Source organism: Cnephaeus nilssonii (genome assembly GCF_951640355.1).
Source record: "Cnephaeus nilssonii genome assembly, chromosome: 1".
NCBI classification, from domain to species: Eukaryota; Metazoa; Chordata; class Mammalia; order Chiroptera; family Vespertilionidae; genus Cnephaeus; species Cnephaeus nilssonii.
In genome coordinates, this window is record NC_137072.1 from 113,442,818 (window position 1) to 113,470,490 (window position 27,673).

Consider the following 27,673-nt stretch of genomic DNA (forward strand, 5'->3'; position numbering starts at 1 on the left):
AACTGACCAATCAGAACCAAATTTGTGTGAAGTGTGAGGAGCCAATGGCTGCCTAAGAGACAGAGCTTTTGACACTGACTGGCATAGAAACCAACCAATCAGAATCTAATCTGGGTGAACTGTGAAGGCAGAACCTAAGGTGGGGGCTGAGGAGGGGTTTCAAGGGCAACAGCTGTTTGGTGTAAGGTGTAAGAAAGTGATTCAATTTTTTAATGACCGGTTTGGTGGTATAGTGCATTTGGCTGGCTATTAGTCCAGAGATAGGGATTATGTATTTTTGTTTGCCAATCTGCCAAGAGCATCTCCTCATGCTCCCCCACCTCTCCATTTAAGCAATCCTATCCTATATAATCTATCTATACTTCTATCTATACTAATAAAAGGGTAATATGCACATTAGTCTGGGTCGACCGGCCATCTTCCAAATGTCTGACTTCCTTTCGGACAAAGCCATGGTGGTGGGGGCCAAGGCAGAGGCAGTTAGGGGTGATGAGGCAGGCAGGCAGGCAAGGTAGGGGTGATCAGGCTGGTAGACAGAGGGGTTAGGGGTGATCAGGCAGGCAGGCAAGTGGTTAGGAGCCAGTCATCCTGGATTGCGAGAGGGATGTCTGACTGCCGGTTTAGGCCCAATCCGTGATTGAAGAGGGTGTAGGCCTGGCTGAGGAACACCCCCTCTGTGCATGAATTTCTTGCACCAGGCCTCTAATAGTTATATATGTCTCTTATTAGAATTCATTTTTTTTTGCCCCCCAAATAGTTTGATGTAGTCACTGGTTGCAATAAAATCTTCATTTTTCTCCCCATAAACAATGATGTGGGAGTTGGTGGGTAGTGTCTAGGTATGCCAGGACCTTATTTTAAAGCCTCATCCACAGAGGGGAGGAGTTAGGTGAATACTAGCTAACTGATATGTAACATTGCATTGGATATAAAGAAGAAAAACATTTTATTGTCCAAGTCTCCTTGAAGCCTGGGATTTCTGTTGCATTTCTGAATTTAAAAAAAAAATTTCTACTAGCCCAGAGAAGGCAATCATCTATGATTTTGGCAAATGCAAACACTGGTTTTAAGGGTGCTGTTTAGATTTTAGAGAGGAACCAAGATGAGCCAATTGGGATTCAGGAGAAAAAATATTAGAAGGTTTATTTCCATTCATTTTTAAATTAAAAAATAACAAAATTCCATTTCACCAATGTTGACTATATCAACACCATAGAGTGGATAATAAAGAATTCAACTTTGAATGTACGTCTGAAATATCTGAGGGACACTTTAAATGAGATGCCAAGGAGGCAGTTAGACTGTCGATTCCAACCATCTGCTGCCTTCAGGTTCCTATTTCAGCCACTTGGGGTCAGAACTAGACAAAAGGGATGATATGCAATAAGAGAGATAACCTCTGACTTGAGAAAGATTTTAGTCTGGAAAGATGGACAGCCCATTTACAGCTAACACTGACTCAAGGCTGATTATGAGTATGGATGTTTCTGTCTGACTGAAGGCAATGGGGACGCAGAGGAGGGGATTGTGAGAGTAGATGGCAAGTTGTGGAGAAGGTGACAGAGGAGGCTTTTATTCTAGGTCCTAAATGGATTGCAAGAAAAAAAATAGATAAATAAATAAACAAATAACTGAAGAGTCCCTTCAAGGTTGGCATTTGAACCAGATTGTCTTGGAGGAAGAATCAGCTGATGCTGAGGCTCTGGCTTCATTTTCTCCAATTCTTTTTTCTTGGCATCCCCCTCTGGTTCCCAATAACACCATCCAGTGGCCTCCCAGGGTGGTAATCTTATTCACACACTGGCCCAGACAGAAAAGACCTTTCCTTTAACTCCTCCAGTGCACAGTCAAGGTGAGGCTGGAATTAGAAATAATGGAAATCAATAGGCCTTTTACTAAGTGCTCAGGAGAAGTAACAAGAAAATAAACAGTCCTATAATATCAAAACTTGGACTAAGAGGCTGCCATCCGACACGGAGGCCCTGGGGACAGATTCCATGCCTGACTTCTCCTCCTAGACCGTGGTCTCCCCAGGCTTAGCAGGTACTATTCTCATCCCTACCAGTTATCCAGACTCCTCACAGTCTAGACAGAGATGGTGAATTTCCATCTTTGGCTCTGTTGCCTGTTTTCTCAGGGCCAGCATCCTTTGTTCTAGGTCACCTCTCCTCCAAGTATTTGGAGTGATTGACTGTCCTCTCTGGCCTTTCATTTCTTTATGAACTTTCAAAGAAAAGCATGGCTACCTCGCTTGAAATCAAATCTGGATGCTGCCATTAGTTCACTGCATAAATTAGATCTAGGCATTTCACCTTTCCGAGTTTCTGTTTTTCTGTTGATAAGATTCAGGGTTTGAATAGTCGATAGCTTAGTCCTATTTCTGATCTCTCTATAAATCTAGGGCTTCCCCTGGGTGTGATTCAAGTTGCTCATAGCATATGTTTTGCCTCAGCAGTAATACATTAAGGGAAATTGCCTGAACCAGAAAGGTCAAGTCTAAGAGGAGACCCATGTCCCCAGCTCAAAGGTCCTTTTGATTTTAAAGAACAAACCTGAGTGAGCGGGACCTGGGCTCCTGGGTTCTCTCTCTATATAAATACATTGCATTTAAAGTGCATTAGGACTAAGGGAATCCAGGAGCCCTTTTTGTCTCTGCAGCTCAGCTGCGTGTAAAAATAGCCTGGCTGGTCAAAACACAAAGGCCGAGTCATCAGCTTCTCCCTCAGGCCCCAGTGTCCAGTCTCTGAGCCATCAGAGTTACAAGCAGGATTTAAGTGAGCCTTATGACTTCTATCACTTTCCCAGGAACTACAAACCGTGGCCTGAGGTCATTCACCAATGGTCCATCGGTACATGTATGCAAGTGACTTAAGACATAGCCACTGGTACTCATAAGTCTCTTTTTACATGTGAAGATGTGCACAGAATTTTATTATGATGATGGCAATGACAAGGATGGTGCTCAAAGCGGAAAAGAACCCCAGTGGAAATAACAAAATGCTTGAGTTGACCCCACTGACATCACCAATATCTATTATTGTGTCAAAGGCAGGAGGCTTTTCACCATTAAGAGGCCAAGAACATTAGGTGTTTCTCCTTTGGCAGGTTGTCTGGTAGAAAGAGACCTGGAAGATACAAGTATAACAAAACCAAGATGGAAATGCCTCCCAATGAGAGTGCAGGAGAGATCAAAACTTGGAACACTGATTCAATAGAGTATCAAAGTTCAGAGGCTGGGAGGGCAGGAACAAAATACTCGGGCCTGGGTATAGAACCAAGGGATCCAAAAGGCAGGAAAAGAAGAGAGCTGAACCACTGAATGAGATAGATGGGCAGAAGGTCATTCTGAACAAATACTAGGAAAGAAATCTCTATTGTCTGCGATTGGGATATTAGGTGGTCTTTTAACATCCTGGTGGGGTGGTACATGGGTCATCTAAGATTCTGTAAGTTGACTCAACCTGCAAAAAAGAGACAATGGGTGTGTTTTCTGGGCTTCATTATGTCATTGGATTCCAACTGAATTTGGTTGCTATCATATGATTTCATGGAATATTAGTTACGTATTGCTAAGTAATAATTTGCAACAAACCTAGCTACTTACAACAACATACATTTATTGTACCATAGTGGCTGTGGATCAGGAGTCCAGGCCTGAATTGGTTGGGCTCTCTGCTTCAGAGTCTCATCTGAAAGTGTCAATCAAGGAGTTGGCCAGGGCTGTAGCCTCACATCAAGGTTCGACTGAGGAAGGAACCCCTTCCAGGTCCATGTGACTATTGGCAGCATCCACTTCTTGCAAGCTGTAAGACTGAGGAGCTCAGTGCCTTGCTGACTGTCACTTAAAAGCTTCTCTCAGTTCCTTGCTTTCCTCCATAGGGCAGCGCACAACATGCATGACTTCTTCACAGCCAGCAAGGAGAGTCTCCTCAGCCAACAATGCGACAATCTCATGTGATGTAACCACGCACATGCAATCACACCTGTCCTACCACATTTGCCATATTCCAGTAAATTGAAGCAAGTTAGAGGACACAGCCACACTCAAGTAAAGGGAATTAGCAAAGGCATGAATACTAGGTGGTGGAGATCATGGGAGCCAAGTCTGTCACCCATAAATAAAGATGCTTGTTGGTGTTAGAGCTCAATGCTACTCTTCTGTTCTGGAGAAATGAAGCAAAGACACCACAGTATGCAATGCAGTCAAGTACATGCTCCTGAACCTGACGTTGGGGCTCACTAGTCATGCCAGAGTTGATGGGACAATGTTGTTTTTCCTGTCTGTTGGCTTGTAGTTGAATGACCATTCCCAGAAATAATGTCTTTCTTTCCCAAATAGACAGGACCAATGAACCAAGTGAAATGAGGTGGAAAATTTAACAAGGAAAAGTGTTAGGATGTACATTGGAGGCTCCTAAACCTATTGCACAAGTTGAGGCAGAGCTTGGTAATAAAAGCTTGTGAATAAGGCTTAAGGGATTTGGTTGACTGCATATGAGTCAGCCTTGAGAAGTGGCTGCCAAAAATAGCAAAGGCTATGTTAGACTCAGTGTAATTAGTCCAGACAGAGGATTAGTACAGAGGAGATGACCCTTTCTAACTTGTGGTGCTCCTACCCCACATGGAGGCTGCAGCTAATTCCATATCCCACATTCGAGAAGAGACATGGGCAAATTAGAACACCTCTGAAGGAGAGTCCTCAGGAGGTAGAGGAGGCTAAAACCATGGAAGGTAATAAAACGGTGAGGACAGAAATATTTAGTCTGCAAAGGCAAACTTCTGAAGTGAGTATAGTAGCATTGTTTTAAAACCCTAAAGAACTCTCTTACAAATGAGGTGTTAGAGTTTTTATATGAGCCCAAGGAACAGGACCAATACCCATAATAGAAGCCTGGTAGGATCAGATTTTTGCTCAGGGTGACAAAAATCTCCCAGTAGGCAGAGCTGCCTTAGTGAAGGATAAGATACTAATCACTGGAGGTCTTCATAGAGTCATTTAGTTACTCAACAAACATTGATCAGTTCCTACTGCCTTCCAAGCACTGGACTAGAAAATCATAAAAGAAGGTGCATCCCTGTCTTCTAGGAAGGTCCCTTGAACAAGACAAGTGAACAAAGAAATTTTGATGAAAGATGGGAAGTAACCAATGAGCCCCAAGCCTCAGACATTTGCCTCTTCCTCATGTCACAAGTAGGAGGCCACTGCTGGGCTCCTGTGGCTCCATGTGCATTCTCATCCTGGGAATCAGGACGAAGGAACTTCAAATAGAAGAAGAGAAATAAAGCTGGTGGAAATTTGTTAGGCCTTAGAACATTTCCTCTCAGGTAATGTTGATCTGCTCACATTTCATTGCCTGAAGCATGTCACAACACCAACCCCATCAATGGACAGAGAGGTGCCACAGGGAGGCACTATACAGAGATAGGCGGGACTGAATAACCCCCTACAAGGAAACAAGAGCATATAACCAGAAAATAACAGTTTTCTACAATGCCCTGGGAGTGGAAGTTAAGAGGACACGATTTGTGAGAGACGTAACTCTTTCAAGAGGCTTCAAGAAAGGAGAAGATCATTTTCGCTACACTCTTGGGCCAACCATTCTCCTTTGTAAAATCACTGTTCACACATACAGTGGTCGGCAAAAGTTTGTTTACAGTTGTCATACTGAGTAGGTATACAGTTGTGTAAGTTTACAGTTGTCATACAAAGTAGGTGTATAGTTGTGCCCATGCCTGTATACTTATTAATGGGATAATACATTCCAGTGTGAAGGTCTGTAAGCTAGCTCTGATCTAAGTGGGCCGGTTTTCTTGCCTCAAGAGAGAAATGAAAAAATATACAAACTTTCCACTGGGGAAGGGAACTCTATAGACATTTAAATGAGGGAAATGAAATTTAACAGTTGAGAAATTACAACGACGCACGACTAGGTTAATCCAGGAAGGAAAGAGAGTAAATCAAGAGAGGAATATAAGAAACTGAATTTCATTAAGGGACCTAGAAGGGCGATATTAGTGGCTGTTCTCCCTGAGGAATAATAAATGAAAGATTGTCATTTGAGGTTGTAAAGGAGGAAATTATGGTTCTCCTCACGCTTCCCTCCTCAAAAGAGAGTTTATTTAATGTATTTGTGAAAATTTCACACATGGAGGGAGAAAAGCCGGGTGATTACAGTTTATTTGTTTGCTTTTAAGAAATCATTGCTGCCTTGGCCACGGGGAGCACAGCAATTCCCAACAGGGAAAAAGAAAAATGGTCCCTGTTTTCCTAAGCGTGGCTGGTGAACCAAGGGAAGTTGGATGGGGCAGAGAGGGACACTTAGCCTAAAACACTTCATTGATCACATTGCACATCCTTTAATTTTTAATGCACTTTATATCTGAGTTCGGAGAGGTTTTGTTTTTGTTAACCTACTGGTTCAACATCATTCTGTTAAAACTTTGGGAATGAAGAGGCCAAATGCCAGGTGCTCCATGCAGTGGCTATGAGCTGGATGCTTCTTCAGTCATTTTCAATTTGAATGCCACCACCTTGGTCTTCTCAGAGGAAAAGAACAGGTTTATTACTTTAAAGGTAGTGAGGTGATGCTAAGGAAATCACACCAGCATTTCTCTGTAAAGCTACCCCGAGGGCCCTGGTTGGACATCATTAGGGGTGGCTACGGTGAGTTCCTGTCCTGGAAGGGTAAAGTTGCTTTGCCCAAGGTGAAGTCTGGTAGATGGAAGTTAGGCCTCTTGAGAGTCTACAACCTGCTAGCACTGTGATCTTGGCTAAGCACCACAGTAAATGTCTATGGAGCCCTTACTGTGGGCCGCATACCATTCTAAGCTTTTACATGTATTGACTCATATAATCCTTATAACAACATTATGTGGGATAGGCATTATTATTCTTCCCATTTTATATATAAGAACTAGAGGCCCGATGCATGAAATTTGTGCAAGGGGCTCATCCCTCGCAGCCCCGGCCAGCCCCTCACATTCCCTCACAGCCTCAGCTGGCCCTTGCAGCCCCAGCTGCCATGGCTGAGCCTCACAGCTCCTGTTTCATACAGAAGGTCATCCGGAAGGATGTCTGGACGGTCATTCTGCTGTTCAGTCTAATTAACATATTAGCTTTTTATTATATAGTATATAGAGGCACAGGAACTTGCCCCAATATGTCAAGGTCTTCTATTAATAACAAAAAGATAAACAACTCAATGCAGAAATAGGCAAAAGACATAAATAAGCACTTCATGAAAGAGGACATCCCAATAATCTTTACACATAGGAAAATGTGCTCAACTTCATTCACACAAAAGTCCAAATGACTTAGGCTACCTACTTAACAGAATGCCTAAAACGAAACAGACAATGCTTCCAAGTTCTAGGCAAGAAGCAGAGAGATGGAAACTCACATGCTACTGGTGAGAGTGTGCCGGTTTAACCTCTTTGGAAAACGCTTTGGCATTAACCACTCAGACTGGACATTTGAAGTCCTGCAAAGCAACAATCCCACACCCAAGTATAGAGTGAATGTAAGCATCTGCACCTGTGCACCAAAAACATGCACAAGGGTGTTCACAGAAGCATGACTTGGGAAGGTCCCAAGTTGGAAACACCCAAATGCCATTGACAGTGGGAAGCCCGAGGACGTTCAGTGTACTCACAATGCCACTCAGAGCAACAATGCACGTCAGCTCCATGCAAAGAGAGGCTGGATTTCACACACTTCGCTGAGGATTGAGCACAGAAGAATACTGTAGCCATCTTTACATTCATTTATAATAAATATTTTTAATATATTTTTATTGATTTCAGAGAAAAAGGGAGAGGAAGAGAGAGACAGAAACATCAATGATGAGAGAGAGTCTTTGATTGGCTGCCTCCTGCACGGTCCCTACTGGGGATTGAGCCAGAAACTCAGGCATGTGCCCTGACCAGGAATCAAACCCAGGACCTTTTAGTCCACAGGTGGATGCTCTATCCACTGAGCCAAACCGGCTAGGGCTACAATAAATAATGATACTTGATCACTTTAAATATAAAATGCTATTTTTTTTCATTTAAGAGCTATGTTGCCTCAGCATCAAGGCATTCTGTGAAATATGTAGTACTACCATAAAGGGGAAAAAAACCAACTATATATAGGTAGCTCCTATGGGTGTCATTGTAAACCCTTTCATAAGACAAGTGTATCAAAAGTGGGGAAAGAGAGTTCTCTGAGCTTTGGCTCTATTTTAAATCTGGATTGAAACCAAAGCTTAGAAAGGGGAAGGGAATTCTGTTGATTTTCAAGGACAATAGGGCCACGCCCCAGAGGACTTCAGTGGGGACTCCAAGAGGAGAGAGCTGCTAGAAAAATCATATGCACTTGAAGCTGAGAGTTTAGGGTAGACACGAGAGTGTGCGAACCACAGTCCAAATGCTCCTTGGAGCTTCCTAGTATAGTGAGGAATTCATAATGATTATTGGACTGAATTGTAATTTTCCTGTTCTTGCATGTCTGTGAGCTCTTTCAGGTAAGGGGTTACATTTTATTAAATTTAATAAAATAAATCATTTTATATATTCAATTTATTTTTATAAATCTTTGCCCATATACCTACCACAGGACTGCTATATAAGACGCACCCAGAAAGTGTTTCAATGGAACTGATGGGGCTGTGGCTGGAGAGAGAAAAATACCTCTCTCTCTCCCTCTCTCTCTCTCTCTTTCCGAAGAGTGTGAACCTCCTAGTATCCTTGAATAAAGCCTAAAAGAGAAAAGCATCAAGACCTGCTCATCAACGCATCAGTCAGTTTTATTCCCAGCAAACTTGGAATCAAAGAGTGCGCCACAATTTCTTCATAAAGGAATCCTGTGCTCAGCAGGGCCACTTTGGGCCTGCAATATTGCAATTCTTGCAGCACCGATCTGTGTAATTTGGGGCAAAGTCGGACACGTGATCAGAAATCAAAGCCATGTGTTGTCTAGAGTTGTTTATCCAACACAAGAAACGGACTGTGAGACATGGCTATGAAATTGCATTTATTGTACATACCTCACCTGAATCCATGAAGCATTCATTCTCTGTAACATCTCATCTATGTAGGGCCAACCTCTCCATCAGATGTCAGAGGAGCCCCAGGTACTTTCAGGGGCTCTCCAAAATGTTTTAATTCCTTTTGAAATCAGAAGGAAAATGAACTTCTAGGCCTCAGGAAATCTACACTAATAGAAGAGTAAGATACAAATTGACCGTACCATCCTGACACCCACCAGCCAACCAGGAGTGACTATGCAAATTAACCCAACAAACATGATGGGTTAATTTGCATATGCAGGTACCAGTGGCCTGGTTGGGAGCGGGGCGGGATGCTTGCGTCATCGCCATGGTGATGATGCAGGCATTCCGCACCGCCCCAGCCGCTCAGGGCCTCTGGGCAGCATGGGAAGGCGGAAAGGCAGCTCCAGGCCAGAGCAAAAAGGCAGATCTGGCCAGAGCGAAGGCGGTGCTGGCAGCCAGGGGAAGGAAGGCCCATTCTTGCATGAATCTTCATGCATCAGGCCTCCAGTATTTAAATAAATAAGAATAATATTTCATCTTTACATCAATGCAGTCATGATATGTAATTTTTAGTTAATTTATCAATTTTGTTGAAGGATAGCTCCCACAAGGACAAAGGTTATAATTCCACCCAGTAACCACATGTACCAGGAGTAGATTGGTGTCATTTTGGGGAGAAAAATCCCATTTTCAGAAAAACATCAAACAATATATTAATTGTAGAGGGCTGGATTCTTTTCAAAGACATACAGGTGAATTTGGGGTAGTAGGGTGGGGCTGGTGGGAGGAGGCATGTGATGGGTGAGCTGAGTTGGGATGAACCACAATCCTTCACAAACCACATGTTTGGGGAATATGACCCTCATTTTTTTTTTCCTCTCACAAGCCCAGTGCTCTAGGAATTAGCAAATCAAAAGAAATAGAAAGAATTCTAAACTTCAGCACCATCAAATTAGGGGAGTTATTTGAGGATACCACGTTCACACAGTGTAATCATGCTCTCTTTGTTTTGGTCAAAGGAGTGAAAAATATCTTTCAAACCCAATGCCCTCCCCTCCACCCAACCCGTTCTATATACAGCAGCATTTCATAGCTGCTCCCATCAGTTTTACACACAATCTCTTCTATGAACACAGGGAACCACAATTACCATTTGACAATACCCATCAAGCTTCCCATACAACACGGACCTTTTAAAAACCCACTTGACTTTTCGGGCAATTCAGCAGGAAGAGCCATTAGTGTACCATCTAAATCAGGACTTGGAAAGTTTATTAAAATTGGATTTTTAACCTGATCCCAATTTCCTCTGTTTATAAAGAATCCCACTGGACTGCTTAATATTCATGCTATTAACCTGAAAGATTCAAACGGCCATTATGGGAGGAAAGGCTTTACAGGCGAGCCCCACACACAGGAGTTACAGATAAAATCACATGGAGTCCCAGCCGGCAGAGGGACTGTGGATCCTGGACATCTCCCCAAAGAGCAAGCTCTTCCCTCTCCCTTCCCACCTCCTCTTCTCCTGGCCTCCCTCTTCCATCACGTACCTAGGGGAAAAGACGACAACCAAAAAGAAAACATAAGCAAGCCATTCAAATACAGAGAGCACTAAACAAGGAGTTTAGTTTTCACTGGAAGGGCAGCTACCTTGGATAAATTGCCTCCTCCAATGGTGCCGGAATTACTCCCACTCACGGATGTCATGACTTGAAACTTCCGTGTTCCATTTTTGCTACATGAAGAAATCATACCTTCTAAGAAGGTTGGGGCAAGGACAAAATGTGCAACCCATGTAATTCATCTTGCACAGTGCCTGGCACAAAAGCCTTGAATACCTGTCTGCTGGTGTGATGACTGATGATGGACCAAACTCCTAGGTCGGTTGCTTTGTTTCCATTTTACCCTTTCAGCCTCTGTTTTCTGCAGAATGCAATTTGCAACTGAACTGATGTCAGTGAGTTTGGGTAGTAATAGGTTGTAGGTGTTAATCTTGCTTCCCCTTGAGATGCAATTTTCTGCTCCTTTAGGGCAATGGTGATGTCTTCACTTAACATAGCAGAGTCTTTATTGAGCATCTAGAACATGTACTAGATGCTCAATAAAGAGTTTGCTATGTTAGCATATAAGCAGCTTAGAGGTCGTCTATTAAAACCCTTTGATTTTCCTGTTGATGACACTGAGGAAGAGGGTCTCGGGCCAAACACTGAGGAGTGACAGCCACTTTTCCAGTTGACGACCACTATGTCTGACCTAAACCATAAGCCATGACTCCTCGAGGAAAGTTCATTTAGAAGCCTGCCCCCTTTTTGGAGCGTATACTACGTTTCAGACATCATGCAACATTTTGGGAGAGATAACTAAATTATGGTGCCTACACTCAAAGCCCTTCTAATCTAGTGCAGAAGACAGATCTTTAAGCAGACATTTTAAATAAAACGTTCATGTTATAATAGAGCTGAGTTTTGGTGATATGTAAATGCCTGTTAGGAAATCTAACTCATGCCCAGAAGAGGTCAAGGGTGGGGGTTTAGGAGAAATGACAAGTGTCTTGGCAGAGACATAAAACTAAGTAAGAACAAAAGAGCCAATTAAAACTGTCTTATTTGTCAAACCATAAGACCATTGATCCTTGATCAATGAATGTTGGCTGAAAGGAAAAAAATGAGAGAAGCTCAAAGTTCAGTCCTCAAATTCTTGTCGCTTGCCAGATCTGCTCAGAGTAACTTCTTGCAAGTGAAGCTTCCAACAGAGACTTAGGGCTGAGACCTGGGTTCTAGTTCCTTTTTGGGACTTGCAGTGGGGAACTAAGCAGATTCATTAACCTGCCTTTGACTCCCTGAGTACAAATCACATGGCCCGCCTCCCTTTGCATCTGGCAAATGAACTGTGAGATTCAGACTATGAGCACAAAAGCACTTTGAACTCTCGTGGAAAAATAATCATAGCGACTTAGGACATCAAAGCAGTTCCTTATTTTGAAGAGCTCATGATCTGCACTGGGCTTAGCTGCTGGTAGGAGCTTAAGAACACCAGTAATTGGCAAGGGCTTATCGTCGACTACCATTTGACCCACACAACCTCGTACATGGTTTTACACAGCTTCATAGAATGTGGGAAAAAGCACTTCTTTTAAAAGTAATGTAAATTTAAATGCTAAGGCTTTTCAAAGTGGGGCTTTAAGTTGACTTTAAAAAGTCATACATATATACACCTATATGTATATATAAATTCATATGTATACATGTATGTGTGTGTGTATATATATATATATATATATATATATATATATATATGTTATATATGTTAACATTATATAACACTAGAGGCCCAGTGCATGAAATTTGCAATCCGGGACTCCTTGCTCCTTACTGCCTGCCTGCTTGCTGCTCCTTACCACTCAGCTCGCTGCTCCTTAGTGCTGCTGCAGAAGCGGGAGAGGCTCCCGCCACCACCACTGCACTCACCAACCATGAGCCCGGATTCTGGCTGAGCAGCGCTCCCCCATGGGATCACACTGACCACCAGAGGCAGCTCCTGCATTGAGCATCTGCCTCCTGGTGGTCAGTACGCATCATAGCGACTGGTCGTTCTGGTCATTCTGCTGTAATGGTTGCTTAGACTTTTATATAGACTAGAGGCCCAGTGCATGAAATTCATGTACAGGGGGGGGGGGGTCCCTCAGCCCGACCTGCACCCTCTCACAATCTGGGACTGCTGGCTCCTAACTGCTCACCTGCCTGCCTGCCTGATCACCCCTAACTACCCCCCCTGCTGGCCTGGTTGCTCCTAACTGCCCCCCCCCCGCCAGCCTGGTAGCCCCCAACTGCCCCCCTGCCAGCCTGATCGCCACTTACTGCCTCCCCTGGTGGCCTGGTTGCCCCCTGCTGTTCAGTCGTTTAGTCATCCCTCACTAACCCACCTGCCAGCCTGGTCACCCCATGCAGCCTGCTGTTCAGTCGTTTGGTTGTCCCTCACTAACCCCCCTGCCTGCCTTGTCGCCCCATGCAGTCTGTGTTTGGTCATCCATTTGGTTTTTTCAGTCGTGACAGCCCCTGGCTTTTTATATATTAGGACTAGAAGCCCGGTGCATGAAAATTCATGCACTGGAGGAGGCATCCCTCAGCTTGGCCTGCCCCCTCTAACAGTCCGGGAGCCCTCATGGGCGGGAGGCGACGCAGTGATCAAGGGAAGGTGATGCCCCATCACACCTCTGCTGCTGCCACTGCCGGCAGTGCAAGCCTTGGCCGGCCCTGGTTGCCTGTGCTTCGGGCCAGCCCTGGGAGGCTGGGCAGCCGCCATCTGAGGCTTGCTTGCACCTTAGGCCAGCCCTGGGCGGCTGGGGGGCTGAGGGCGGGTCCAGCTGCACAGTGTGCCTGCCACAACCCTCTACCCCCCCTTCCCCCCCCCCCCCCCGGCGTGGCTGAAAGGACTTAGGGACTCTGGTGGTGCTGAAGGGACTGGGTGCCGCCATCTTATGGCTGTGGGCGTTGCCATCTTTCAGGGTGGGTCAGTCAATGAACATGTTCCCTCCTTATTGGCTGTGGGCGGCCGCCATCTTTTGTGACAGTGTGAGGGTCATTTAGCATATTCCCTCTTTATTAGATTGTATATATGCATATCAACATTAGCCTGGCTCAAAGAAGTAGCCAAAGACATTAAAACTCCTAAAATCTTATTTTCCAAAATAAGACTTGGCCTTGGCTTCACAGATGCTCCTGGCTTTTGCTTTATCAGCCAGAAAATGATGGTCATTGCTTTGCTTTCTGAAAGGGCAGCCAGTCTAATAAGGGTAGAGTAAAAGAGTTCCATTTCCCAGGTAGCCAGATGGAGAGCTTTAGTATTAGATCCTCCCTTCTTTCCTGAAAAGATACAAGTTATCAGGTACCGATTTAGAGTTAGGCCAGTGACATTCCCTATCACTTCCTAGGTAAGGAGGAGATTCTATTTTTCCATCCTAAAAAGTGATTTCTGTCTAACTGAGTTCCTGTCCAGCTTTGAACCTACTGACAAATGCAACAATGTCCTTGAATACAATAGTAGCAAAGAGGCAAGCAGAGTGTAGGTCAAGCAGCCCAGTAGGGCAGGTGAGGTGTATTAAATTGTAACAACGCATGGATGCTAGGATTATACACTGAGAATGTGGGTGCGGGAAGTCATGACTGCGAGAAGAATTCTTGGGGATCAATGTGGTGGGTCAGAGTGCGCTGCTTTTGGAGGAGGCGCCCAGAGGCCGTGAAACCTAATATTCATCCTCCATCCGCTGACGTGTCTCGGTTTCTCTCACCACCTGCCTCTAAAACAACCGTGAGGATCCAGAGTGCTGGGCGACCAAACCTTATATACCTTCCCTGAGGGGTCAAGTTTAATTACAGTTGTATTCTGGAGGCCCTGGCAGTTCACGAGAGTGACCCTCCGATACCTCCACAAGGACCCTCAGGCCCCAGTCTCCTGAGAGTGTCTGCTTGCACAGACTGGAGGGAAGATGTGCCTCATATCGTCGGTGCCAGTTCATTGCCGGGCACTCAGATTTTACTTTAGTTTTCCGCTTGCAGGCAGTTAGCCCCTTTTAACTAGAATTGCTGCTCCCCCTCCTGATCCTGGACAAGAAGCCCTTTCTCCAGCCTTGTGGCCAGAGAACTTATGGTTTGTGCAATCCGAGTCACGGAGCCAAAAAGATGTTACTGGTTGGGGTTATTTGCTAGGACCTTAGTTCTTCTCATCAATGCAGAAAAGATTTGAAGGCCAACCAAATGAAAGTAAAGCAAAGTGGGAGTTATGGGAGATACATTCCAAATAAGGAGTAGGCCAGTGAGGAGTCAATGGCCCTGAACTCCTGGTTATATGGCTTAAATGAGGTATTTTCTGGGTGGAGACTTTGATTTGCATTCAGGGATGATTGACAGAAAAATGCTCTGTAACAATATTCCTTGTTCGCATGTCCTTACCCAGAATGCATACGAAAAAACCCACAAGGTGTGTGTGTGTGTGTGTGTGTGTGTGTGTGTGTGTGTGTGAAAACCTCAATGTAAATTTTATTATAATTAGTCCAGGGCCTTAGTAAGGTCTCATGGAGGTCGTGTCATTTTGCTCTGAGCTTGCTCAAGAACAGGTTTGGAACCTGCCCCCTCGAGGTCTGCTGGGTGCTGGGCCTCCCATAGAGAGGCAACGCTGGTCTGACAGCTGCCAGCACCCCAGGGCCGGCCCCACCCCAGCTGCTCATGGGTAACTTCCTACCGAACACTATGGGAACCATTCTTTAGATGGAAGAGTATTTTTAAGCTAAGCAAAGTTAATGAAAGACTTTCAAAACTCTAGTGACATATTTGAATTTGTCCAAAAATGTATCTTCCACTATTTTAGACATGGAATCTCATCTAAAAAAATTTTACTGTTGTATTTTGATGTTTCTTTGGAATTTTTTAAAAACAAGTTTGATGACCTGCCTGAGAAGTGACTTGCTTTGTGTTGGGTAAGTGGGTAAGCAGGCAGCCCCGCTTTTCCAAGGAGATCCCAGCCCCAAGCCCCTGGAAATCTTCACTGTGAAGGTGAACTACTGAATGCTAGTCATTCTCACAGAAAACCTCCCACCTACAGGAACGGGGGAAGGGCAGGGAGACCCTACTCAGTGTCAGAGCTGAGGTTGCAATCCAGCGCACTAGCAAAGCAGAGCTGAATTCTCTGAGCTCTCGTGGAAGATCCTCACCCACCGCCAGGCGCCGAACCGAACCGAACCGGAGGGAGAGGGCGTGTTCAATGGCGACAAGAGCGCTGGGGAGCCCGCTCCTCACGCGGATGCTGGCTCAGGCAGCCTTGCGGCGGGTGTCCCAGCCAGGCCCCTCGGTGAGCCTGAGCCGGAGCGGATGCCTCCCTCTGCTTCCCAGGCGGTGCAGGGAGAAGCGGAGCCTCAGGTGGGTCACCGACCGGGAAGGGAAAACGCGGTGCAGACCCATTAGGAAGGGGCGCGGGTCCCGGGGACCCTGTGGGACTGCAGAGTGGGGAAGAGGTGGCCTCGGGGTTCGGACCTGCCCTTTCCCAGCAGGGTAAGGGCGTGAACCGGACACGCCAGTTTTGCAGCGAAGGCACAGTCACTCCACCCTCCCCCGGCCCCACCCTCCGGGCCGCGCCGGTTCCCTGCCCCTGGGACGGCCACTCAGGTGGGCGGGGCCAAGGCCTCCTACACCTGCCGGCTGATGCCGAGCTCCGGTGCTGGCCCCGCTGGCCGCACGGAGCGCGGAGCGGACAGCCCAGCACCCCGCGGGCTGCACTCGGGCAGCACCGGAGCGGGCCTGGCAGCAGTGGGCGCTCGCGATCTTCCTCTGCCCAACGCGCTCTCCCCCAGGGCCCGGCCTCCTGCGGCCCCTCCTCCTGCTCCTGCTCCTCCTCCGGCTCCTCCCCTCGGAGGGACTCAGCTCCGAGCCTCCTGCCTGCAAAGTCGCCAGCGCGCAGGCAACAGTGAGCGGACGCCACAGCCAGCCGCGTCTCCGGGTGCCCGCGCCCCTTCTTCTCTCCTGCCTGTCCCGGGGCGTCCCGAACCTCGCTCCGCCGGCCACCGCTGCTCGACGGCGCTGCCCATGGCCCAGCCCGAGAGCCGACTTCTTCGGGGGGCGGACCTGCTGGACCGCAGCGCAGCTCAGGTGAGTGGCGAGACACCGGGCGTGCCAGGTGCTCCGACCGGGCGTCCTGGACTTAGTGCCAGCTCAGGGCTCAAGGTGAGTGGGGGCTGGAGCAAGTGTAGTGGATGTAGGGGGACAAGGAAGGAGAGACGGGGTTTTCCTATCCTCCTCACCTCCCGCCCTGCCCCCCAAAGCCCCCACCCCCAGCTCTGCAAGTCCGGAGGGACAGTTTATTTTTTGCTGGCGGGTATCGGGGTTTCTGACTATTCGTGGATTGGATGGTGTTTGCCTTCGCAGAGCGGGAGGTTGGATCCTGGCCGCCGATGCTCCCTAGGACCATTAGGGAAAGCCGGAGGGCAGAGCGCAGCGATCCCGGTACCACTGGAGCTGGGAACTGGGGCGGGGAGACAGTCAGCAAAAAGTCCTCAGGTCGAGGGCGCATCTAGGCTGGGGAAACCTTGTCCGGTTGGAGTGGAAAAGAGAAGGAGCATCTCCGAGGGGCGGGGATGCTTGGGAGCGGGGAGACTGAGGCTGCAGGCCTGACAGCAAGTAGCCTCTTTCCCCAATGGCAATTATACACTACCCTGATTTTTCCCGTTACTTTTTACATCCTCCTCTTTTTTTTTTTCCTGCCTCTGTTTCTATTTCGAGCAACTTGGGTGGCGGCAGCGGATGAGGGTGAGGGGTGGCGGGGTGCCGACCCGCGGTGGGAGCCGGAGCCCCAGCTCCAAGCGATGGGCGCCCTCGAGGAGGAGGCTGACTTCTCCAGGTGCGCTCCGGAGCCCAGAGACAGAGCGCGCTGCGCCCCTGCTGGCCCCGCCTGCCCCGGAACAGAAGGGAGAGCCCGGGATGGGCTGGGGAAGCTGGGGGATCCGGAGCCGGGCACAGGGTGTGCTAGGTGCCACGGCTTGGGTTGGCGCTGTATGTCTTACCCTTCGTGGACTCGCCAGGCACCTCCTTGAACACGCGGGCCCCTCTCTCCCGAGCGGGGGCGCATCCCTCCTCCTCGGCCCCCCTACTTTGCACGACCAGTCGCATCCTCGCCTCGACTCGCGCGGGTCTTGCTCCTCCCCCACAGTTCTCTGCCGGCTATTTTTATCCGGTACTTGCACCAAGCTGCTTTGGGGGAGGGAGGGCGATTGGGGTGGTGAGTCCAAATCCACTGTCTTCGAATTGCGATCCCAGAAGCGGTCCACCGCTGGCAGGGAGCAGCCGCCGGGAGCGGCCCAGGGATCACGGAGGAGCACAGCGCACCCCACCCGCTCCTCCTCCAGCCGCCGGAGTGCTGGGAACCCGGGTACCGCTGGCTCCGCTGCGCCGCCCGCGGCTCGCCCGCCGGGGGAGCCCGTCCCCTGCGCCCGGGCGCCCTGCTTCCAGGGCGTCCGCGGCAGCAGCCCGCGCGCACGCAGGAGTCTCCGGATCTGACTCCTGAGTTCTTGCTTTGCAGCCCGATCTCACCCTAATTTGTTGAAACCCAATGACCAGCTTCCACTCAAAGGTTAATTTCAGGAATTCCATCTTTAAAAAAAAAAAAAGGAGGGGGAGACACCCTAACTTCTGCCTCCCTGCGTTTGTAAAGCCCACCTTTCTGCGCCGGGAATTCTGATTCTGCTTTCTGCTTTCCCAGTAACAATTGGGAACAGCATCCGCCTGACCTGGTGAAATTCCAGGACAGGAACGCGTCTGCTGCAAAGAAATCCCCGCCTTATGCTTTGTATTTCCAGGGCTGGGATGCGTTCCTCCCCTAGGACTGCAGAAATAGCACCTTGAAATGGACCACGCTGTTACATAAGGTCCCCCCAGCGCCAGGCAGAGCGAGAGCTCCTCGGAAAGGAGCCTCTCCTGGCTTCAGGAGGGCCCTCTAACTCTGCCAGCGGAGTTTGACAAGGGGGCGACTTTGTGACGAAGCACTGCTAAGCCAGCAGTGAATTAGGACAGTAGCTTGACGGAGGGTCCCTTCCTGAGGATTCTGGAGCATTTTTTCTGGGCTGCAGATCCAGGCCGGGGCTGCCTGGTGAGCAAGACACTGTAACTTTAAGATGGGAGATTTTCTATCTGTTTTGGAAAACTGGTGAGAAAGTGGTACCTTGAGCTTGCGGATGGGAGCAGGGAACCCCCAGGCTCTAGGCTCCGTTGGGTGCCTGGTAGGAGGCCTCCAGGCCTGTGTGTAAAGCAGTGCTTTGCAAGGTGTAGGTGTCCCGGAACCCGGGCTCCGCAGTCTAGTTGGGGCTTGTGCTTGTGTTGTCAAAAGAAGAAATTCTTTTGCTGGAAAAGTCCCCCAAGCTCTTGAAAGAAAAGGTAATGCGGACGTTTGTCTTGAATGAAAATGTGCTGGTGATCAGAAAGGGGCCAGGCAGATGGACTGGCTGGGGGGCAACGGCTTGATCAGTGCCCCTGCTTTTCCCAGACCATGGCATTCACCCAGACTGGCACATGCCAGCCTGGAGTACTGAGTCATGTTCTCTCTGTTGAGGCTAGCATTTGGAGGGGGGGATGGAGGGAAGACAGTAACATGTATTGATGTCCCGATGGGACTGAGCCTGGATCCAGGGTCATGGCCCAGGCACCAGGTTTCAGGCCGTGCCTCTCGGCCGGGGAACCTCCTTGAGAGACAGTCCTGGAGGAGTGAGGAGTTACAGCTTTCTAGCTGCTGGTGGGAAGTGCAGGAACTTTCCAGCTCTTGTAGAAAGCCATAATTTTCCGGCTGGTACTGGGAAAGACCTGGGTTGTTCCCCATCACTTTGGGGTAAGTGTTGATCTTCTTTCAAATCGCAATAATGGCCCAGTGCTGTCTAGTATGGCTGCCCTTTCCCAGCGGGAGGATGGCGGTGTGCTAGCTGAATTTGGAGGCCACTTCTTTCCCCCACATGCTAGGCAAATGGTTTTTCCTCCTTCTGAACTTTGGATTCTTCCTCTGCAACTCAGAGATTGAAAGACTCTTATGAGAAAGCGAGACAATGCCTGTGAAGAGCCTTTTGCTGATTCTAAATGCGCAGGGCTATTTGCCTTTCCTACAAACTTGATTTCGTTTGTTGCAGTGCTCACTGTAGTCTGCATGTGTCTGTGTGGATTACATAGTCTGAATGGAGAGGATTTCACGCAAGGTGCCTTGTGAGCGCTCTACCTGAAACCCACCAGCACCAGGCCCCACGGCTTCTCAGGCCACTACTTGCTTGGTTTTAGGATCAGAGTAGAATGTTTTAGAGGTTTGTTTTTTTTTTTCTTCTTTTTCTTTTTAGCTTAATGCACTTCGAATGTCTTAAGATAATATATTTTTGGAGGAAGGGGCCTGCTACTGATGAATCAGAAAAGAAGGACAATTGCAGAGGAGTGTGTCCATTGGAGAAGTGACACATGATCAGTCTGGGGAGATGACCCGGGCCTCCCCGGTCTAAATCTGTCATCGGCATAAAGTACTGGCTCTCGATGGCCTTTGCAGCGTTGTTCAGAGTTTGTCCCCAGGACACAGCTAAGTGCCGGGCACCTAATCGATGTCTGATAAGTATTTCTGAAATCACGCACGGATGCTTGAACGGCATCTTCACGGCATCCCTGGGCTGTGCGCAGGCAGATGGCATCCTTTCTATTTTTAAAGGTTTGGAATCCGCAGATCAGAAACGTTAATGAACGTTCTGAAGGTACAAAGGGTTCCAGACGGAAGTTCAGGTCTGCCTGTTCTCATTCCGCACCTGTGCTGGCTCGCCCTCTCCCTCCCACCGCCACCGAGACTCCTCCAAACCCAGGGGGACTTTTGTGCTCTGGAAGGTGCCCAGCAACCAAGCAGCGCTCTAATCCAGGGGGCACAGCCTTCCTCTCCAGGAGAGACTTCTCAGTGGCCGTGGGCTCCTTCTCCTTGTCCATATCTCCAGGCCCTGGGCCAGAGCCCCATGGGTGATCCCACCTGAGACCTGGAGCCCTGAGGAATGAGCTAAAGGACACAGGGCAGCGGAGTGCTTGCTGACCGCCGTGGGTCATGAATCAAGTGGCATGTGCAGCCGCACAGGTGTTGCAGGGTGTCCCCGGGGTGCAGTCCTGTGGCGTGAACCTGGCACGTTCCTTAGTGCCTAGGTTCCCTTCATCCTTCTCATTTTCCAGCCCTGGCCCTGCAGCCTCTCATCAATCCCTGGAGGTAACTGGTCTCCAAGTAAACTTGCTTTCTCTCTGAGTTAGCCTGATCTGTCACGAGCGGACGCCCAGCCTCTCACCATTCATCTCTGGGCCTGCCTCTGGCGTGAGGTATTCTTGGCTTCCTCTACCCACAGGGAATAAGCTCCTAGCTTTTTCGGGCCATTAGAATAATACTTACAGGGCCATAATTTGTCAATAGTTATGTGGAACCATGCGAGTTCTAGAGAAAGGATACATTATTCTTCCAAGGAATAGCCTGAACGTAATGGAAATAGATCCCAGTGGGCATTTTTTCTTTACTTTTTTTCCTCTGTGTTGCATGTTTTCTGGTTGCTTTCCAGCAGGGGTCGCAAACTCAAATGCATTTCAGTGGCCCAGCAAGTAAAAACCTTAGAAATAGGCCTGGGTAGTGGAGGCGGGGTGGGGAGGGAGGGTGCTATGGCTAGGATCCAGCACAGGGGTTCCCAGTGGGGCCTCAGGCCCAGTCTTGCCAGATCTGGTGTGTGTGTGTGTGTGTGTGTGTGTGTGTGTGTGTGTTTTCAGCATAGTCTGTAAGTTCACAATTTTACATAGGATCTACTGACTTTCAAGTACTCACAGCTAATTCAATATTTTAAAATAATACCAAATGGGCCAAACAAAACACCTATGTAGGTAGGCCTCCGATTTGTCCCAAGGGCCCCCAATATGCGGCCTCTGGTTTTGGGGGCTAGAGAAGAAATTGGTTGCAATGTGAGACTTAGCGAAATCAGTTACCCAGAATATCAGGGCAAGATTGTGCTGGGCGTGCAGTGTAGGCTGTGTTCCAGTGAGCAACCTTCCCATTTACAGATGCATGCAGTGTTCCTTTCCCTGCCCTAATGAGTAGTTACAACGATCAAATGTTTTCCATTAACATGTGTTTATTGAGTTGCAACCATGTACCAAGTGATGTTCTGCTCTCTGGGGACACCCTAGGGAGTAAAACAGGGGGTGCCCTTGTTCATATCTTCTCATGGAAGAGACAGATATGAGGGAGATGGATAAGTAACATCTACCCCATGTTAGAGAGTGATGTGCCACGGATAACAGTAAGTCGCTGGAGGACCATAGGAAGGGTCAGGGGGTTGGGGTAAAACTAGGGATCTCAGAGTTCAGTCTCTGAGTCCATATGACCAAGTTTCATGGTCACACAGGAAAGGTTTTCAGGTGTGGGAGTTTGGAACTTTGATTATATTCTGGGAGTCGCTATTGTGAGTAAACTCATGATAACTGACTATACTCTTAATTTTAATGAGATTGATGATTGAGCACATTCATTGAGCACATGTGCCATTCACTGAATTAAGTGCTGGAATACATTAACAAACAAAACCAACAAGGGCGAGCCCTCTAGGAAATGATAGACCAGCATGGGAAACATTAATACATGATCCCAAACAAGTCGATTACTAAGGTGAGTGAAGAGTGTGGGAAGGAGGTCTTTACTATTGAATTTTGACTCTCAGAACTCTGACATTCAGCATCTTTTCTTTTATAACTTTAAAAAAGTGTATTTTAGAGAGAGGAAGTTTGGAAAGAGAGAGAGACATTAATGTGAGAGAAAAACATCTATTGGTTGCCTCCCCTACCTGCCCCGACTGGGGATTAAACCTGCAACTTGGGTATATGCTCTGACTGGGAATTCAGCCCACTGACTTTTGATATTTGGGTGGATGCTCCAACCAACTGAGCCACAGTGGCCAGAGCTTCATTATGTTCTTAACCAAGTATCTGATTAGTACCAGGAACTGTTTAGGTATGTGCTTCTCAACTTGAAGTCAGCACCCTATCATTAGTGAAGATATTTTTTTAAAGCTTTAATCTATTTACCTGGCAAAGACATTTTTTATTAAGCAATTTCATTTTTGCATCACGAAAATGAAGTATTTAAAAAATGTGTTGTCTGTGTGGAAGGTACTTATGCCCTTGAAAGTCTGATACACCCTGTCTCAGCTCTTTCCCGGGCGTTGCTGTTGAGTGTTGTTGCCAGGGAGGCTGTGCACGAGGTAAAACATAGTTCTTGCTGAGGAACCTGCAGCCTAGCATGGCAGTCAGATGAGCTGGGAGCTTTACCTGTGAGGGGTCAGTGCATAATGGTTGGGCCTCTGCCTGTGTCATTGGGCAGACCTTTCCCAAGACCCCATCCCTTCCAGTCACCCACTGCTTTCTTTCATTGCAACACGTTCTTCCACGGCATGCCTTTGTACAATAGTGTTTACCTTGTTACTTCAGGGGCTCCCCTGGCTACTATCCTTCACCCCCCCTTCAGAGTAGGTGCCCTCTGAGAGCAGGATGTAGACGGGGTATTATTTCTGACACCAGTTTCTGGGACACTGTGTCTGTGCTCCTAGTAGTAGTTAGTTGCTCAGAAAATAAACAAGAGGATGCATTTCTGCCTGGGAGAATTTGGGAAGGCTTCAAGAAGGAAGAAGTAGCCCTAGCCGGTTTGGCTTAGTGGATGGATAGAGGTCCCGGGTTCATTCCAGTCAATGGTACTTGCCCGGGTTGCTGGCTTGATCCCCAGCAGGGGGCGTGCAGGAGACAGCCACTCAATGATTCTCTCTCATCACTGATGTTTCTATCTCTCTCTCCCTTCCTCCCTGAAATAATAAAAATATTTTTTTAAAAAAAAAAAGAGGGAAGAAATATTTGAGGAAAGACAGGGACATAGAGAGACAAGCCAAAGAAGGATGATCAAATAGAATCAAAATTGCGGGAGCCCCCAAACCCTTCCTGAGAACTCATTTGTCCGTTTCAGGGGTTCCCAATGTGGTCAGCCCATTCACACAAGCCTTCGCTGAGTAGTTTCTGGCCATGCAAAAGCACTTTGCTTATGAAAAGAATGAAACCAATGGAAGAAGAGTGAAAAAAAGAATAAAAAGAATGACAGTGACAATTCCTTACTTTTATATAGTATGATAATACCCACCATCGCCTTTTCCTCCTCGACCCAGTCCTTCAAGGGAGACGGAAGCTTGGAGCCTCTCCATGTTCTGCTTAAGGAAACTGAGGTCTGGAAGTGAAGGACTTTCCTCAGACCCTCAGAACGAAGGCTGCAGACCCCGGACCCAGGGCCTAGACTCTCCACCGGCCTCGAGGGGATGGCTCAAGGTGGAGGCTCCTGAGATCCTGGGAGGACCGAGTGGCCCACATTTTCTATAAGCAGAGAGAAATATTTAGATTTAAAACACTTCCCTTTGTCCTTTATTCATCAGGAACTTCCATTTCAGCACTTTCCGGGCTGCATTTTGTGTCTTGTTGAATTTCCCCTAGAATTCCTGCAGATTAGGTACACCGCGCGGTAGATGGTTTTATGTAAATGTCCTCACTCTTTCGTTTAGGAGAGTAAATCAGAGTCCTGTATCAGCAGTTAAAATACAGGGGAGGAAGGTGGATTGCAGATGCAGCTGAAATGAAAAGCAAGCTCGCCTCGCTGTGCTCAGAAAAAGAAACCCTTCAGTGGCTCGGAGAGAAAGCGCTGAGCGCCTCCTCCGGAAAACTTGCTTGCACTTTCCTTCAATGATGTCTTAAACCAGATTTTTCTCTGTGTCCTGAGTGGGAAGGAGGGAGAAGGTATCAATGACAGGTTTCCAGATTAGATTTTGGAGTTATTCATGTGGGGAAAGACATGGCTTTCAAAGTCACATCTGTTGGAATTTTTCATCTCCTGCTTACTGACTGTATCTTCCTGAGAAATAGACAGTCTTTCTGGGGCCTCACTTTTTCTACATTCTAATGAGGATTAAAAGGGGCTGCCAATATGAAGTGGCTAGCATAATGCTCAAGAAAACTTATACTCTTCTCCTGTGGAGTTGCTAGATTTACCAAATAAATATAGGGGACACCCAATTAAATCTCAATTTCAGATCAACAACATAGACTGTTTTAGTACGGGTCTATCCAAGACACTAAATCTTAAGAAATTACTTATTGTTTTCTGAAATTTAAATTTAATGGAAAGTCCTATAGTTTCTTAAACATCCCTATTCTTTTTTAAAAAATAGTTGAGAGAGAGAGAGAGAGAGAGAGAGAGAGATGTTGATGTGAGAGAGAAACATTGATTGTCTTGGGAATTCACCGGACCTGGGATTGAGCCCACAACCTGGGCATGTGCCCTGGCCTAGGATCAAACTGGTGACCTTTCAGTGCACAGGACGATGCTCCACCAACTGAGCCACACCAGCCAGGGCAAACATTCCTATTCTTCTGCTGACAGTTCTGAGAGCTATTACTTTGGGGAAAGTTCCAGAACCCTAAGGAGTTAGGGAGGATAGAGTCCAGAAATCTTGAAGGTAAAATGACTTAGCCAGAGTCTGGTTGAAGGAGAAAAGGGAGGGTCGTTTGCTCTGATGGGCTATGTAACAGATCAGAGCAAGGCAGTCTTACTTTTTTGCTGAAAGAAGCAAAAGGATTGTGGACCAAATCAGAATGTTCAGTGCCTTTAATAGGTTAGCCAGATTCTCTCCCATGTCTGGAAGGCATGCACAGGTTATTCCCAACACCCCCTGGGAAGGAGGTATTTCAAACCCGTGAGGCCACCAGGGCAGCGTTTGGCCCACGAAGGCAGCACCTCATCTCTGGAGGGCTGGATGTGGAAAGATGAGGCTCACACAAGGGCCCCAGTGAGTTCACTGAAGGGGAGCTTTGTGCTTTGCAAACTCACACCTGCAATTGCTCCCTCCTCCTTGAACCCAAGGCTTATAAAGCTGTTAGAGGGCCTTTCAGACTGGTTCCTCCTAAGGCCATGACCTCAGGTTGTAAAATTGAGCAGGTTTCCCCTAAGGCTGCTGGAGTATGTTGTTCCGAGGGTGGCTGTGAAATGGCTGTTTCCATTCCAGGTAGTAACCTGGTGAGGGACTAAAGTAACAAGACTTTTGTTGCATGCAGACTTTTCCAAAGAAGAGTTTTGTGCTTTCCTAGGTAGTGAGATATGGCTTCTGCCAAAATAACCAGTTTCTGTTGCATATAATATTACTAACCCCTCATGTAACCTGAACTGCTTTCTAACGATGTATTCAAATGGAATATGGACCAGAAAAAAGGCAGAGCCGCCTAATGGTTAGCATGCAGGCTGCACCAGCCTGAGAGATCCAGTAGAGTCCACTTTGCGACTTCTCAGCCACATAACAAGAGGTGAGTTACTTCTCATCTCTGAGCCTCAGCTTCCACGGCTGCAGAATGGACATAATTAAAATTATAGCAGAGGGTCACTTAGCAATGCATTAAAACAAAGTTATGTCAAACATTTACAGGGCACCTTAGACAAAAAGGTGCTGTTACTGAGATGACAGAAGCAATGTCGGCCTCTAGCTTGCAAACTCGGTGTCACGTCACAGAGACCACAGACTGGAACTCATGCATGGAATTCATCATATTCATGGGAGAGTGTCTGAGTCCCGTGCCCTTTGTGTCTTTAAGTCTTCACTTATATAATTCAAGCCAACATCATGCTTTCATTTTCTGAATCAAAAGATTAGAAGGAGCAACGTAGAAAAGGGATGGAAGACACAAGGTACAGAGAGAGAAAGGGAGGGAGAGAGGGAGAGATCCAGGGTAGGAGGGCAGGGACGAAAAGAAAACAGAAGAGAAGACGGGCGGTAAAAGTGTTCCAAGCAGACCAAAGGTTTGAAGAGCATGGAAATCAAGTGACATTTAGTAGCAAGGCCGACGTCGGGATTCCCTGCTTATATCCTCTGACCCAGTCATTTAAGTAAGTCCACACCCTCTCCCCTTCCCCAGGCTTCTCAGGACTCCAATGTCAAGCCCCTGACCTTGAGGGAAGGGCACAGAGTCTGTTATAGTGAAACTGGGAAGAATATGGAACATGATGTAAACAGTGTTCGTCCATGGCATAACATCACCAGTAACAGCTGAAGACAAGGGACCCATGTGCCACCTTGTGCTGGGATTGGCCACGGTGCCCCTTGTTCTCCTCGGACTTCCAGATGATTGGTTGTTTCTTTTGGCTTGGTTGTAATTTTCCATGTATTCATCATCAGCTCTTACTAGAGAGCTTTTCAAGGAGACATCTCTCCCTCCCTGACTCCTCCCTGTGAAATGCTGACCCCCTCCTGATCCCTGAGCCCCATCCTCACACACAGGCCAGGAAAGGGCCATTTCTGGGAGGCCTGAGCATCCGTGGACCCTGAACAGGGAGGAGTTCCTGGGGACTTAGCCCTGCTCCCAAAGCTATTTGGCACTGGGGAAATGACTTTGTTTTCCCAAATCTTGGTTGCCTTACCTGCTGAACGGAATTGTACGCCCTCATTATTTTTTGCTGGGAGAATCACATGCTGTAATGTACGCCAAACACCCATTTGAGAGCCTGGTACTGAGTGTCCATAACACAGCCCTTAGTAGTCTTCATTAGCTTTTCTCTCTGATAAACCTGATTTTGTTTGAAAAGCATATCAAGAATGCCATTAAAGATCCAGATGTGGGGTGTCTTCTAGTCCCCTCTGTCCATCTGGCTGCTGGCTGTCCAGCAGGAGAGAGGGCCATGGTGTGCCTCAGGAGCCTCCCTCATCTGCTCCAGTGTGGGAGGGGAACAAGATTGGGAGACTCTTTTCTTTTCATCAGAGAAGTAAATCTTTCTCAAAAGCCTGCAGGTCCCATCACCCAAAAAACTAGGTCATATGCTCACAGGCCAAAATCACAGAAGGGGAAACTGAGGCATACAGACATCTGAAACAGTGGACGAGGATGGTTAGTGGATACAGCGACCCTACAATGATCCCTTGTCCCCTTGAGCAACTGTTTACATTCGTGCTTGTATACTGCAGTGTGCTGGATCCTGCTCAGCTTTAGGTCTGTGTTATCACTGGCCTCAGCTGAAATACAAACGTCATATTCTTCTGCTTTCCCTTTCTTTTTTCC

General features: G+C 47.5%; 1 protein-coding gene across 1 annotated transcript in view; it reads left to right on the forward strand.

The window, feature by feature from the left end:
* The first annotated feature begins 15,850 nt into the window (after window positions 1-15,850).
* HS3ST1 (heparan sulfate-glucosamine 3-sulfotransferase 1) overlaps window positions 15,851-27,673 on the forward strand; it is a 29,528-nt gene continuing 17,705 nt past the window's right edge. Inside the window, exons 1-2 of the mRNA XM_079772763.1 lie at window positions 15,851-15,943; window positions 16,375-16,669. The gene's annotated coding sequence lies outside the window, so the exon portion shown is untranslated. The remainder of the gene's footprint in view (window positions 15,944-16,374; window positions 16,670-27,673) is intronic.